The sequence below is a fragment of the Oncorhynchus nerka genome, linkage group LG2, assembly GCF_034236695.1.
Source record: "Oncorhynchus nerka isolate Pitt River linkage group LG2, Oner_Uvic_2.0, whole genome shotgun sequence".
Classification (NCBI taxonomy): domain Eukaryota; kingdom Metazoa; phylum Chordata; class Actinopteri; order Salmoniformes; family Salmonidae; genus Oncorhynchus; species Oncorhynchus nerka.
In genome coordinates this window covers 47,052,296-47,067,873 of record NC_088397.1, presented here as the reverse complement: position 1 = coordinate 47,067,873, position 15,578 = coordinate 47,052,296, and the positions used below count along the sequence as shown (strand labels likewise).

At 45.6% G+C, this 15,578-nt stretch overlaps 1 protein-coding gene across 3 annotated transcripts in view; it reads right to left on the bottom strand.

Annotated features, from left to right (window-relative positions):
- Positions 1–15,578, bottom strand: part of LOC115136172 (caM kinase-like vesicle-associated protein) — a 43,006-nt gene that overhangs the window by 11,152 nt on the left and 16,276 nt on the right. The window contains exon 1 of one of the 3 annotated variants that reach the window (XM_029671720.2): positions 774–940. The exons of the other annotated variants lie outside the window; for them this stretch is intronic. The gene's annotated coding sequence lies outside the window, so the exon portion shown is untranslated. Of the gene's footprint in view, positions 1–773; positions 941–15,578 lie in introns of those variants that run through there. 3 annotated transcript variants of the gene reach the window in all.

Sequence of the window (15,578 nt, the reverse complement as noted above, 5' to 3'; positions counted from 1 at the left end):
TCATCTCTGGTGGAAAATCAATGCGAGGTTTCACTGTGGTAGAGGAAAATAACACGTCCTTATGGAAGGATCATGAATGTATGAGGAAACAACAAAAATAAATGATACAGGGAATAAGGCATTTAGCCTTTGTAAATGAGCCATTGCCATTCCTGCAGTAATAGCTAGTGTAGATGCACATGATTTCAAAACAGTTCTAATCTTTTAGTAGTATTAGGAGTAACAAATAGTTATGTACAACTACATTTTATGTAAGAAATGCACATTTCTAGGTGAGTAAATTTATTGGGAAACAATCTTGTAAAGGTTCACTTATTTTCTTTTGACAACACCAATCATTCATGACGTATGAGGCATCTGCTATGCTCGTTGCAAGCCTTCCTAATGGCTAGTAGAAGGTCAAGGTTACAGCAGGACTAACTTCATGTAAGTAGGTGTTAAAGAAACACCTGAAACGAAATGCCGCATATGACGGAGAAGCTGTTGCGGTCGGTTCTCTTTTGCACTGTTCAACCAATCCAGTAAATGTGGAGGAGGGGTGAAGACGGAGTGTCAACGTGTTAAAATTGCTGATAGAAACAACTTCAGATCGCAAGCTACTGTAGCAAATGTGCCATAGCTAGCTGCTAGCCAGATACTAGCCTGCATTATTTAGCAATAAAGGATTCTCCGACCAAACTTGACATAAAAAAATTGGTATGTGGTGTCTGTCGACTTTGTGGTAAAACACTATCCCGTGAATATTGCTACATGTTTTCTAGTCGTATGCTCACCTGCTATTTTTCACCGACAGGGTTCATTATCGCGACCAAAACAGTCGGTTTGACTTCGCAGTGAGACACATTCTTAATTAACTGGTCGCAAGAGTGACAGCAATTTTTTTTGACCTTGTCACGTTAGTTTTTGGTTCAAAATGAGCTTTTTCTTATCATCCTGATTTATTCAAACAGTAATGTGCAATTGACCAAAGATAATGGTTAGGCCAGGGTGTGACTAGGGTGGGCATTCTAGTTTCTTTATTTCTATGTGTTCTATTTCTTTGTGTTTGGCCGGGTGTGGTTCTCAATCAGAGGCAGCTGTCTATCGTTGTCTCTGATTGGGAATCATACATAGGCAGCCTTTTCCTTTCGCAGGTGTGGGTAGTTATCTTTGTTAGTGGCACTGTTGACCAAGTTAAGTCTCACGGTCGTGTCCTTGTTTTGTTGGCGACATTAATTTCAAATCAAAATAAATGTACGCTCATCACGCTGCGCTTTGGTCCAGTCATTTCCAAGACGACGTCCATGACACCTGGATTGTGCAACATTTGCCCATTATTATTTTCAAAAATCTTCAAGCTCTGTCAAATTGGTTGTTGATCAATGCTAGACAACCATTTCCAGTCTTGCCATATATACAGTAGTGAACAAAAACATAAATGAAAATGTAAAGTGTTGGTTGCATGTTTCATGAGCTAAAATAACTTTTATGAACAAATGTGTTTACATCTCTGTTTGTGAGCATTTCTACATATCCAAGATAATCCATCCACCTGACAGGTGTGGCATATCAAGAAGCTGATTAAACAAGATGATCATTATACAGGTTTATTTACTGTCCCCCTTGTGCTGGGGACAGTAAATTCCACAGATGTCTCAAGTTTTGACAGAGTGTGCAATTGGCATGGTGAATGCTGGAATGTCCACCAGAGCTGTTGCCATAGAATTGAATGTTAATTCCTCTCCCATAAGCCACCTCTAATGTTGTTTTAGAGAATTTGGCAGTACATCCAGCCAGCCTAACAACCGCAGACCATGTGTAACCATAACAGCCCAGGACCTCCACATCCGGCTTCTTCACCTGCGGGATCGTCTGAGACCAGCCACCCGGACAGGTGATGAAACTGTGGATTTGTACAATTGAATTTATGCTCAAACTTTCAGAAACCGCCTCAGGGAAGCTCATCTGTGTGCTCGTCCTCACCAGGGTCTTGACCTGACTGCAGTTCGGAGTCGTGACCTGACTGCAGTTCGGAGTCGTGACCTGACTGCAGTTCGGAGTCGTAACCAACTTCAGTGGGCAAATACTCCCCATCGATGGCCACTGGCAGGCTGGAGAAGTGTGCTCTTTATGGAAGTTTCCCAGTTTGAACTGTACCGGGCAGGTGGCAGACAGCGTGTATGGCATCATGTGGGCGAGAGGTTTGCTGATGTCAACGTTTTGAACAGAGTGACCCATGGTGGCGGCGGTGTTATGCTATGGGAAGGCATAAGCTACGGACAACGAACACAATTGCTTTTTTATCAAGGGCAATTTGAATGCACAGAGATACCATGACGAGATCCCGAGGCCCATTGTCGTGCCATTCATCCGCCACCATCACCCCATGTTTCAGCATGATAATGCACGGCCCCATGTCACAAGGCTCTGTATACAATTCCTGGAAGCTGAAAATGTCCCAGTTCTTCCATGGCCTGCATACTCACCAGACATGTCACCCATTGAGCATGTTTGGGATGCTCGGGATTGACGTGTACAACAGCGTCTTTTAGTTCCCGCCAATATCCAGCAACATCACACAGTCATTGAAAAGGAGTGGAACAGCATTCCGCTGGCCATAATAAACATCCTGATCAACCTTATGCAAAGGAGATGTGTCGCACTGCATGAGGTAAATGGTAGTCACACCACACACTGACTGTTTTTCTGATCCACACGACTACCCTTTTTTTTAAGTATCTGTGACTAACAAATACATATCTGTATTCCCAGTCACGTGAAAACCATGGATTAGATTTATTTATTTAAATAAATAAATATGAACTTATATGAACTGTAACTCACAAAAATCTATGAAATTGTTGCATGTTTTGATGTGTTTGGATTTTTTTTCAGTGTAAATTAAGCCAATAATTTAATTCTTGCACCCGTTACTGAAATGGTTGTTCCAGTTTAACAGGCTTAGGTAGTTTTATCCACGGTGCTTAACCCTGGCAGAGATTACGAGTGCTAGTTGCGGATTAATACACATTTCAACTGTTGGATAGCCTAATGCTGGCTAGATTCCAATAGGAATTACACATACTTTTACAAGCCAGTATAATGTGATTTACAGTTAGGGTTGCAACATTCTGGTACATTTCTCAGGTTTTCCAGAAATCCTGGTTGGAAGATCTCTAAACAATCTTTGGGGGATGTTTGTGGAATTTTGAAACCCTACTTGCAGGCCTGGTGTGACCTGTAAACTGAGTTTCAGGCAACAGTATAAGGTCTTATGATATATGTAATAGTTGATATATAACTTTTTATATTTGCCCAGGAACTCACCATGTCGCTGTCACTAAGAAATACAGTCATGGGTGGTAACTCTACAATTCAATCGAAAAGGCAAGCCGCACTGATTGGAGGTGTGGCTTAGTGGGGGCGTTACATTTAAGTATACCTTACAAAAAAAGCTGCATTTGTATTACTCATATGAAGGTAGTACTGCTTACTTCGGCTCTTTAAATTTCTTTTTTTTTTTTTTTTTTTTTAGGTAATCAGTTTCCTGTTTGAGTACTCAGGAACAGTATCACTCTTCTTGGTAAGCAACGCCATTGTAGATTTGGCATTAGGTTTTAGGTTATTGTCCTGCTGAAAGGTGAATTAATCTCCCAGTTTCTGGTGGAAAGCAGACTAAAAACAGGTTTTCCTCTAGGATTTTGCCTGTGCATAATGGTGGCTGCATAACATGATGCAGCCACCATTATGCTTTAAAATATGGAGAGTGGTACTCAGTAATGTGTAGTATTGGATTTGCCCCAAACATAATACTTTGTATTCAGGGCAAAAGGTTAATTGCTTTGCCACATTATGTGTAGTATTACCTGCCTTTTTGCAAACAGGAGGCATGTTTTGGAATATTTGTATTCTGTACAAGCTTCCTTCTTTTCACTCTGTCAGTTAGGTTAATATTGTGGAGTAACTACAATTTTGTTGATCCATCCTCAGTTTTCTCCTATCACAGCCATTAAACTCTGTAACTGTTTTAAAGTCACCATTAAAGTCATCATGGTGAAACCTCTAAGTGGTTCCCTTCCTCTCCGGCAACTGAGTTAGGAGGGATGCCTTTATCTTTGTAGTGACTGGGTGTTTTTATACACCATCCAAAGTGTAATTAATAACTTCACCATGCTGAAAGAGATATTCAATGTCTGCTTTTTTTTAACCATCTATAAGTGCCAATCTTTGCGAAGCATTGGTCTTTGTGGTTGAATCTGTGTTTGAAACTTACTGCTTGACTGAGGGACCTTACAGATAATTGTGTGTGGGGTACAGAAATGAGGTCGTCATTAAAAAATAGTGTTACATTTTACTATTGCAGACAGAGTGAGTCCATGCAACTTATAATTTTACTTGTTCAGCACATTTTCACTCCTGAACTTATTTAGGCTTGCCATAATAAAGGGCTTGAATACTTACTGACTCAGGACATTTCAGCTTTTTATTTTTCATTAATTTGTAAAACATTGTGGTATCCCAGGAGGTCTACCCGGGGGATGGTAATAGAGGGGAGGTACGTGAAGTGGCGTTGGCGCCCTCTACTGGAAATACGGGAGCTGGGCACCCCGAGCCTACAACCAGGGGGGCCCAACCACGAGAGTTCCAACCAGGTGAGAAGGTCTTGGTGCTGATCCCTACAACAGAGACTAAATTCCTGGCTACGAGGCATGGGCCCTACAACATTGTTGAGCGAGTAGGTGACGTGAACTATAAGTTCCGCCAACCGGGGCGGAGAAGACCCCTCCAGCTTTACCATGTGAACTTTACTCCAGTGGCACACACGTGAGGCACTGTGCGTAACGTGGACCCGGCCACAGCAGGGCCCGCCCTCTGTCTAAGTTGCAATGGGGGAAGACCTCGGCCCAAGACAAGAGCTCAGATAGTTGGTCCTGCGGAATACGTCCGTGTTCTCCGAGGTGTCGGGGTGCAAGGATCTCGTGGAACATCATATCCACACACGTCCCGGAGAAAAAGTGCGCAAACGGCCATACCAGGAGCCCGGAGGGTGGTGGTCCAGCGGGAAGTGACGACAATGCTAGAAATGGGGGTACTGGAGGAGTCACACAGTGAGGAGTCTAACCCCATAGTTCTGGACAAGGTCAGTAAGTTTGATGCTTACCCCATGCCCCGGGTGGACGATCTGATCGATGATCTGACCGCTTGGGGATGGCGAGATACGTCAGCACCTTGGACCTGACAAAGGGGTACTGGCAGGTGCCACTAGTAGCTGCCTCCCGGGAGAAGACTGCCTTCTCCCCCCCGGGAGGGGGGCTATACCACTACAGGGTTCTGCCTTTCGGGCTCCATGGGGCACCAGCGACCTTTCAGTGACTCATGGACCACGTCCTGCGGCCACACAATGAGTACGTGACAGTTGGGAGTCACATCTTTGTAGGTTACAGGCCGTGGTTGATGCGCAAAAGGGATGCAGGTCTGCAGGTCTGACCGCGAACCCCCACAAGTGCAAGCCGGGCTATGCTGAGGTGGAGTACCTGGGATATCAGATCGGGAGAGGAAATGTGAAACCACAAGAAAAATAATCACTGCCATTAGGGGATGGCTGGTCCCCCGAACCAAGAGGCAGGTGAAGTCATTCCTGGGGTTAGCAGGGTACTACATTAGATTTGTACCCAACTTTGCTGCAATAGCTTCTCCCCTCACAGACTTAACGAAGGCACGATTACTCCAGACGGTGCGATGGACGGAGGACACGGAGGCGGCGTTCCAGGCCCTGAAGGATACGCTATGTTCGCACCCGGTACTCGTCAATCCGGACTTCTCAAAAAACCTCCTAGGCCAGAGAGACACGTCTGACACAGGGGTAGGGGCCGTTTTGTCCCAAGAATTATTCTTCAAATGGTAATTAATAGGCCACATTTTTTGCAATCCAGTGGCCATTTGTTTTGAAAGCCCTACACCACTGAATTAAAGGGCAACTTCTTTGCTGTTACAGTAAAGCCTGCTTTTCCACTGACTAGACCATGTAAAGAACACACTCCATCTCCCAGAATAGCTCTTTGGGCCAGGAGAGCAGACTGAAGTATAATTTCAGAGCCAGAATGATTGCATCCAGATTTTTTCTTCTTCTTCTAATAAACACACAAAAGCCGTTAGCTACTCAGTCTACACTCTGGCAGAGGAGGGTGTTATTTTTGTCTTCTTCATGGCAAAAACTTTCAAAGCGTTGATTAAATTCCCTTTTCCTAGTGTTTCAACAGTGCTGTTTACAGCAGCAGCAGCAGTCCTTCCTGCATTGGTTCGGTGCGGAGTGGGCAATATCTCCAACCGACACGTAGACTTCTAGTAATGAGCCAGGAGAGGGAAATAATGAACCCTGTGCAGCGAGAGAGGAGAAGAAGAGTGAATAGTTCTGTTTCAGGTTGTGAATCAATCATCAGCACGGGAAGGAGAGAGTCTCTGGGATGAAGCCTCAGAGGAGAGGAGAAGAGAAGAGGCGGTTGAGTGTAGTGCGGGCCACAGTGGGACTCACTACTATATAACTCCAGGATCAGGGCTCCAGAGATACGCATTGCCTGACTCGCTGGCTGAATAGCACAGTGGCCCTGATATAATCAGCCTCCCCTCAAGCAACTATATTACTGCAACTGATAAACATACATCAAATCATATCAAATGGTATTCGTCACATGCTTCGTTAACAGGGAAGTGCTTACTCACGGGCCCTTCCCAAAAATGCAGAGAAATTAAATAGAGAAATAATACAGAAGTAATAACACATAAAACATCTAAGTAATAATAAATACACAATAAGTAACAATAACTTGGCTATATACACAGGGTACCAGTACCAAGTTGATGTGCAAGGGTACAAGCTAATTGAGGTAGATACGTACAGTACCAGTCAAAAGTTTGGACACCTTCAAGGGTTTTTCTTTATTTTTACTATTTTCTACATCATAGAATAATAGTGAAGAGATCAAAACTCTGACATAACACATATGAAATCATGTAGTAACCAAAAAAGTGTTAAACAAATCATAATATATTTGAGATTTTAGAGTCTTCAAAGTAGCCACCCTTTGCCTTGATGACAGCTTTGCACATGCTTGGCATTCTCTCAACCAGCATCACCTGGAATGCTTTCCCAAAAGTCTTGAAAGAGTGCCAACATATGCTGAGAACTTGTTGGGTTTTTACAAGGATTGATTTGACGTAATTTCCGGTCAGAATTTGTAGACATGTTTATGTGCTGCTGTGTGGTTTGTAGCTAACCTTACTTTGCTACCTGCCAACTTGACAGTTTTTACTTTTTAATTACTGTTTTATATTTACATTTTTGACCTCTTTCGACTTTTTTCATTCAACTTTTTCACCCGAGGCGCTTTATCTGGATGTGGTTCATCAGGACCTCCACCATTCGGAGCTATGTAGTAACATTAACATTATGCCATCTAATTGCAGTCGCTGTACTCATAATATACAGGAGAACGATCTCCTTATGGCGAGGATAGCTGTGCTGCAAGCCCAGCTTCAGAGCAATCGTTAGGCAAGTGTAGGAACGGATGAAATAGTGTCTGTGCCACCAATAAGTACAGATAGTAATATAAATCGCCTCGCACAGACCCCGCAGCCGGACAATTTTCTCATGGCTTCTGGAGGGAAATGCTGTAGGATTGCTCAACCGGTGTCGCTCATTCAGCCGACAGTAACTTTCAACCGGTTCTCCCCATTAAGCAATGCGTCTGAGTCAGAGGCCGTGCTTTCTCTGGTCTCTCCTCCTCCCATTACGGGGTCTGAGACGCCGAAGCCTCCCACCATTAGCTCTGACAAATTGAAAGCCCTAGTCATCGGCGACTCCATTACCCGCATAATTAGACTAAAAACGAATCATCCAGCGATCATACAATGTTTACCAGGGGGCAGGGCTACCGACATCCAGGCTAATCTGAAGATGGTGCTGGCTAACGCTAAAACTGGTGTAGAGAGTATAGGGATATTGTTATCCACGTCGGCACCAACGATGTTAGGATGAAACAGTCAGATGTCACCAAGCGCAACATAGCTTCAGCGTGTAAATCAGCTAGAAAGATGTGTCGGCATCGAGTAATTGTCTCTGGCCCTCTCCCAGTTAGGGAGAGTGAGGAGCTCTACAGCAGTCTCACAACTCAATCGCTGGTTGAAAACTGTTTTCTGCCCCTTGTAGATAATTGGCCCTCTTTCTGGGACTCACTCACAAACAGGACCAAGCCTGACCTGCTGAGGAGTGACGGACTCCATCCTAGCTGGAGGGGTGCTCTCATTTTATCTACGAACATAGACAGGGCTCTAACTCCCCTAGCTCCACAATGAAATAGGGTGCAGGCCAGGCAGCAGGGTGCAGGCCAGGCAGCAGGCTGTTAGCCAGCCTGCCAGCTTAGTGGAGTCTGCCACTAGCAAATTCAGTGTAGTCAGCTCAGCTATCCCCATTGAGACCGTGTCTGTGCCTCGATCTAGGTTGGGCAAAACTAAACATGGCGGTGTTCGCCTTAGCAATCTCACTGTAATAAAGACCTCCTCCATTCCTGCCATTATTGAAAGAGATTGTGATATTTCACATCTCAAAATAGGGCTACTTAATGTTAGATCCCTCACTTCCAAGGCAGTTATAGTCAATGAACTAATCACTGATCATAATCTTGATGTGATTGGCCTGACTGAAACATGGCTTAAGCCTGATGATATTACTGTGTTAAATGAGGCCTCACGTCCTGGTTACACTAGTGACCATATCCCCCGCTAATCCCGCAAAGGCAGAGGTGTTGCTAACATTTATGATAGCAAATTTCAATTGACAAAAAAATACATTTACGTCTTTTGAGCTTCTAGTCATGAAATCTATGCAGCCTACTCAATCACTTTTTATAGCTACTGTTTACACACCTCCTGGGCCATATACAGCATTCCTCACTGAGTTCCCTGAATTCCTATCGGACCTTGTAGTCATGGCAGATAATATTAAACATTTTGGTGACTTTAATAGTCATATGGAAAAGTCCACAGACCCACTCCAAAAGGCTTTCGGAGCCATCATCGACTCAGTGGGTTTTGTCCAACATGCCTCTGAACCTACTCACTGCCACAGTCATACTCTGGACCTAGTTTTGTCCTGTGGAATAAATGTTGTGGATCTTAATATTTTTCCTCATAATCCTGGACTATCAGACCACCATTTTATTACGTTTGCAATTGCAACAAATAATCTGCTCAGACCCCAACCAAGGATCCTCAAAAGCCGTGCTATAAATTCTCGGACAACCCAAAGATTCCTAGATACCCTTCCAGACTCCCTCCACCCACCCAAGGACATCAGAGAACAACAATCAGTTAACCACCTAACTGAGGAACTTAATTTAACCTTGCGTAATAACATTTGTCATAAGAAACTAGCTCCCTGGTATACAGAAAATACCCGAGCTCTGAAGCAAGCGTCCAGAAAATTGGAACGGAAATGGCGCTACACCAAACTGGAAGTCTTCAGACTAGCTTAGAAAGACAGTACCGTGCAGTATCGAAGAGCCCTCACTGCTGCTCAATATTTTTCCAATTTAATTGAGAAAAATAAGAACAATTCCAAAATTATATTTGATACTGTTGCAAACCTAACTAAAAACAGCATTCCCCAAGAGAGGATGGCTTTCACTTGATCAGTGATAAATTCATGAACTTCTTTGATGAAAAGATCATGATCATTATAAAGCAAATTACAGACTCCTCTTTAAATCTGCATATTCCTCCAAAGCTCAGTTCTCCTGAGTCTGCACAACTCTGCCAGGACCCAGGATCAAGGGAGACACTCTAGTTTTTTTATATTATATTTCTTTACACATTGCTGAAAATATTAATGGCCTCTAAACCTTCAAACTGCATACTGGACCCTATTCCAACTAAACTACTGAAAGAGCTGCTTCCTATGCTTGGCCCTCCTATGTTGAACAAAATAAACGGCTCTCCATCCAGCGAATGTATACCAAACTTACTAAAAGTGGCAGTAATCAAGCCTCTCTTGAAAAAGCCAAACATGCCATTATCAAATCTCCCATTCCTCTCAAACATTTTTGAAAAAGCAGCAACTCACTGTCTTCCTGAAGTCAAACAATGTATACGAAACGCTTCAGTCTGGTTTTAGACCCCATCATAGCACTGAGACTGCACTTGTAAAGGTGGTAAATGACCTTTTGATGCCACCAGACTGAGTCTCTGCATCTGTCCTCGTGCTTCTAGACCTTAGTACTGCTTTTGATACCATCGATCATCGCATTCTTTTGGAGAGATTGGAAACCCAAATTGGTCTACACGGACAAGTTCTGGCCTGGTTTAGATCTTATCTGTCGGAAAGATATCAGTTTGTCTCTGTGGATGGTTTGTCCTCTGACAACTCAACTGTAAATTTCGGTGTTCCTCATGGATCCGTTTTAGGACCACTATTGTTTTCACTATATATTTTACCTCTTGGTGATGTCAAGGAGTTCCGGGTTGGAGCGAGCGGTCGCATCTGCACTCGGTCCGCAGGTAGTATTACAGGTAGTATTACATTTCATTACATCTCATTATAGTACAACGGTTTGATTTGTCTAATCTTAGCAATTTCTTCTTAGCTAGCTACATAGCCGTCTTTGTATCATAGATAATTGCGTAATTATCGTATTTCGTCGTTCTAACGCAGTCTACACTGCCCCGCAGCTAGCCAGCTAGCTAACGTCCACCGTTAGCTAGTCCACCGTCTACCGATTAGCAGCACAACTATTACACTCAACTGAACGACTTGATTAGTGTAGTGTTAGCTAGCGACATAGTTGTCTTTGCTGTCTTCGTATCCAAGATAATTGTGTAGTTTAGAGTGTGTAGTTTTAGAGTGATTATCTTAATTTACCGAGGTTAGCTAGCCAGCTATTTGTCGTCCTTAACGTAGGAGACACTGCAACCGAATTGAACTTCCTCACTCAACAACCCGGTCGCATTTCGCTTCACAGGTAGTATCACATTTTTCATTTCATTTCATTACAGTACAACGGCTTGATTTGTTTGATCGTAGCTAGCTACATAGCTAGCTACATAGCCGTCTTTGTATCAAAGATAATTGTGTAGTCTTGAGCGATTTCCTAGGTTAGCTAGCCAGCTATTGTCGTTCTTTTAACGCAACGTAACGTAATCAACACTGCTAGCTAGCCAGCTAGCCCCGAATAGCAGCACAGTAGCACAGTAGAAACTATTACACTCAACGGAACGACTTGATTAGTGTAGTGTCAACAACGCAGACACTGCCAGCTAGCCTACATAGTCAACAACGCAGCCTCTGCCAGCTAGCCTACTTCAGCAGTACTGTATCATTTTAATCATTTTAGTCAATAAGAGTCTTGCTACGTAAGCTTAACTTTCCGAACACTCGAGACGTGTAGTCCACTTGTCATTCCAATCTCCTTTGCATTAGCGTAGCCTCTTGTGTAGCCTGTCAACTATGTGTATGTCTATCCCTGTTCTCTCCTCTCTGCACAGACCATACAAACGCTCCACACCGCGTGGCCGCGGCCACCCTAATCTGGTGGTCCCAGCGCACGACCCACGTGGAGTTCCAGGTCTCCGGTAGCCTCTGGAACTGCCGATCTGCGGCCAACAAGGCAGAGTTCATCTCAGCCTATGCCTCCCTCCAGTCCCTCGACTTCTTGGCACTGACGGAAACATGGATCACCACAGACAACACTGCTACTCCTACTGCTCTCTCTTCGTCTGCCCACGTGTTCTCGCACACCCCGAGAGCTTCTGGTCAGCGGGGTGGTGGCACCGGGATCCTCATCTCTCCCAAGTGGTCATTCTCTCTTTCTCCCCTTACCCATCTGTCTATCGCCTCCTTTGAATTCCATGCTATCACAGTTACCAGCCCTTTCAAGCTTAACATCCTTATCATTTATCGCCCTCCAGGTTCCCTCGGAGAGTTCATCAATGAGCTTGATGCCTTGATAAGCTCCTTTCCTGAGGACGGCTCACCTCTCACAGTTCTGGGCGACTTTAACCTCCCCACGTCTACCTTTGACTCATTCCTCTCTGCCTCCTTCTTTCCACTCCTCTCCTCTTTTGACCTCACCCTCTCACCTTCCCCCCCTACTCACAAGGCAGGAAATACGCTCGACCTCATCTTTACTAGATGCTGTTCTTCCACTAACCTCATTGCAACTCCCCTCCAAGTCTCGGACCACTACCTTGTATCCTTTTCCCTCTCGCTCTCATCCAACACTTCCCACACTGCCCCTACTCGGATGATATCGCGCCGTCCCAACCTTCGCTCTCTCTCCCCCGCTACTCTCTCCTCTTCCATCCTATCATCTCTTCCCTCTGCTCAAACCTTCTCCAACCTATCTCCTGATTCTGCCTCCTCAACCCTCCTCTCCTCCCTTTCTGCATCCTTTGACTCTCTATGTCCCCTATCCTCCAGGCCGGCTCGGTCCTCCCCTTCCGCTCCGTGGCTCGACGACTCATTGCGAGCTCACAGAACAGGGCTCCGGGCAGCCGAGCGGAAATGGAGGAAAACTCGCCTCCCTGCGGACCTGACATCCTTTCACTCCCTCCTCTCTACATTTTCCTCTTTCTCTCTGCTGCTAAAGCCACTTTCTACCACTCTAAATTCCAAGCATCTGCCTCTAACCCTAGGAAGCTCTTTGCAACCTTCTCCTCCCACCTGAATCCCCCCTCCTCCCTCTCTGCAGATGACTTCGTCAACCATTTTGAAAAGAAGGTCGACGACATCCGATCCTCGTTTGCTAAGTCAAACGACACCGCTGGTTCTGCTCACACTGCCCTACCCTGTGCTCTGACCTCTTTCTCCCCTCTCTCTCCAGATGAAATCTCGCGTCTTGTGACGGCCGGCCGCCCAACAACCTGCCCGCTTGACCCTATCCCCTCCTCTCTTCTCCAGACCATTTCCGGAGACCTTCTCCCTTACCTCACCTCGCTCATCAACTCATCCCTGACCGCTGGCTACGTCCCTTCCGTCTTCAAGAGAGCGAGAGTTGCACCCCTTCTGAAAAAACCTACACTCGATCCCTCCGATGTCAACAACTACAGACCAGTATCCCTTCTTTCTTTTCTCTCCAAAACTCTTGAACGTGCCGTCCTTGGCCAGCTCTCCCGCTATCTCTCTCAGAATGACCTTCTTGATCCAAATCAGTCAGGTTTCAAGACTAGTCATTCAACTGAGACTGCTCTTCTCTGTATCACGGAGGCGCTCCGCACTGCTAAAGCTAACTCTCTCTCCTCTGCTCTCATCCTTCTAGACCTATCGGCTGCCTTCGATACTGTGAACCATCAGATCCTCCTCTCCACCCTCTCCGAGTTGGGCATCTCCGGCGCGGCCCACGCTTGATTGCGTCCTACCTGACAGGTCGCTCCTACCAGGTGGCGTGGCGAGAATACGTCTCCACACCACGTGCTCTCACCACTGGTGTCCCCAGGGCTCTGTTCTAGGCCCTCTCCTATTCTCGCTATACACCAAGTCACTTGGCTCTGTCATAACCTCACATGGTCTCTCCTATCATTGCTATGCAGACGACACACAATTAATCTTCTGCTTTCCCCCTTCTGATGACCAGGTGGCGAATCGCATCTCTGCATGTCTGGCAGACATATCAGTGTGGATGACGGATCACCACCTCAAGCTGAACCCCGGCAAGACGGAGCTGCTCTTCCTCCCGGGAAGGACTGCCCGTTCCATGATCTCGCCATCACGGTTGACAACTCCATTGTGTCCTCCTCCCAGAGCGCTAAGAACCTTGGCGTGATCCTGGACAACACCCTGTCGTTCTCAACTAACATCAAGGCGGTGGCCCGTTCCTGTAGGTTCATGCTCTACAACATCCGCAGAGTACGACCCTGCCTCACACAGGAAGCGGCGCAGGTCCTAATCCAGGCACTTGTCATCTCCCGTCTGGATTACTGCAACTCGCTGTTGGCTGGGCTCCCTGCCTGTGCCATTAAACCCCTACAACTCATCCAGAACGCCGCAGCCCGTCTGGTGTTCAACCTTCCCAAGTTCTCTCACGTCACCCCGCTCCTCCGCTCTCTCCACTGGCTTCCAGTTGAAGCTCGCATCCGCTACAAGACCATGGTGCTTGCCTACGGAGCTGTGAGGGGAACGGCACCTCAGTACCTCCAGGCTCTGATCAGGCCCTACACCCAAACAAGGGCACTGCGTTCATCCACCTCTGGCCTGCTCGCCTCCCTACCACTGAGGAAGTACAGTTCCCGCTCAGCCCAGTCAAAACTGTTCACTGCTCTGGCCCCCCAATGGTGGAACAAACTCCCTCACGACGCCAGGACAGCGGAGTCAATCACCACCTTCAGTCAGACACCTGAAACCCCACCTCTTTAAGGAATACCTAGGATAGGATAAAGTAATCCCTCTCACCCCCCCCCCCCTTAAAAGATTTAGATGCACTACTGTTCCACTGGATGTCATAAGGTGAATGCACCAATTTGTAAGTCGCTCTGGATAAGAGCGTCTGCTAAATGACTTAAATGTAAATGTAATTTGGAAACATAATGTTAACTTTCACTGCTATGTGGACGACACACAGCTGTACATTTCAATGAAACATGGTGAAGCCCCAAAATTGCCCTCCCTGGAAGCCTGTGTTTCAGACATAAGGAAGTGGATGGAGGCAAATGTTCTACTTTTAATTCTCGGACAAAACAGCTAGTTCTAGGTCCCAAGAAACAAAGAGATCTTCTGTTGAATCTGACAATTAATCTTGATGGTTGTACAGTCATCTCAAATAAATCTGTGAAGGACCTCTGCGTTACTCTGGCCCTGATTTCTCTTTCGACGAACATATCAAGACCGTTTCAAGGACATCTTTTTTCCATCTATGTAACATTGCAAAAATCTGAAACTTTCTGTCCAAAAATTATGCTGAAAAATGTATCCATGCTTTTGTCACATCTAGGTTAGACTACTGCAATGCTCTTACTTTCCAGCTACCCGGATAAATCACTAAACGAACTTCAGTTAGTGCTAAACAAGGCTGCTAGAATCTTGACTAGAACCAAAAAATGTGATCATATTACTCCAGTGCTAGCCTCTCTACACTGGCTTCCTGTTAAGGCTAGGGCTGATTATAAGATTTTACTGCTAACCTACAAAGCAGTAGATGTGCTTGCTCCTGCATATCTTTCCGATTTGGTCCTGCCGTACATACCTGCATGTACGCGACAGTCACAAGACGCAGGTCTCCTTACTGTCCCTAGAATTTCTAAGCAAACAGCTAGAGGCAGGGCTTTCTCCTATAGAGTTCAATTTTTATGGAATGGTCTGCCTATCCATGTGAGAGATGCAGACTTGGTCTCGACCTTTACATTTTTATTTAAGACTCATCTCTTCAGTAGGTCATATGATTGAGTGTAGTCTGGCCCAGGAGTGTGAAGTTGAACAGAAAGGCACTGGAGCAACGACCCGCAGTGCGTGTCTGCCTGGCCGGTTCCCCTCTTTCCACTGGGATTCTCTGCCTCAAACCCTATTACAGGGGCTGAGTCACTGGCTTACTGGTGCTCCTCCATGCCGTCCCTAGGAG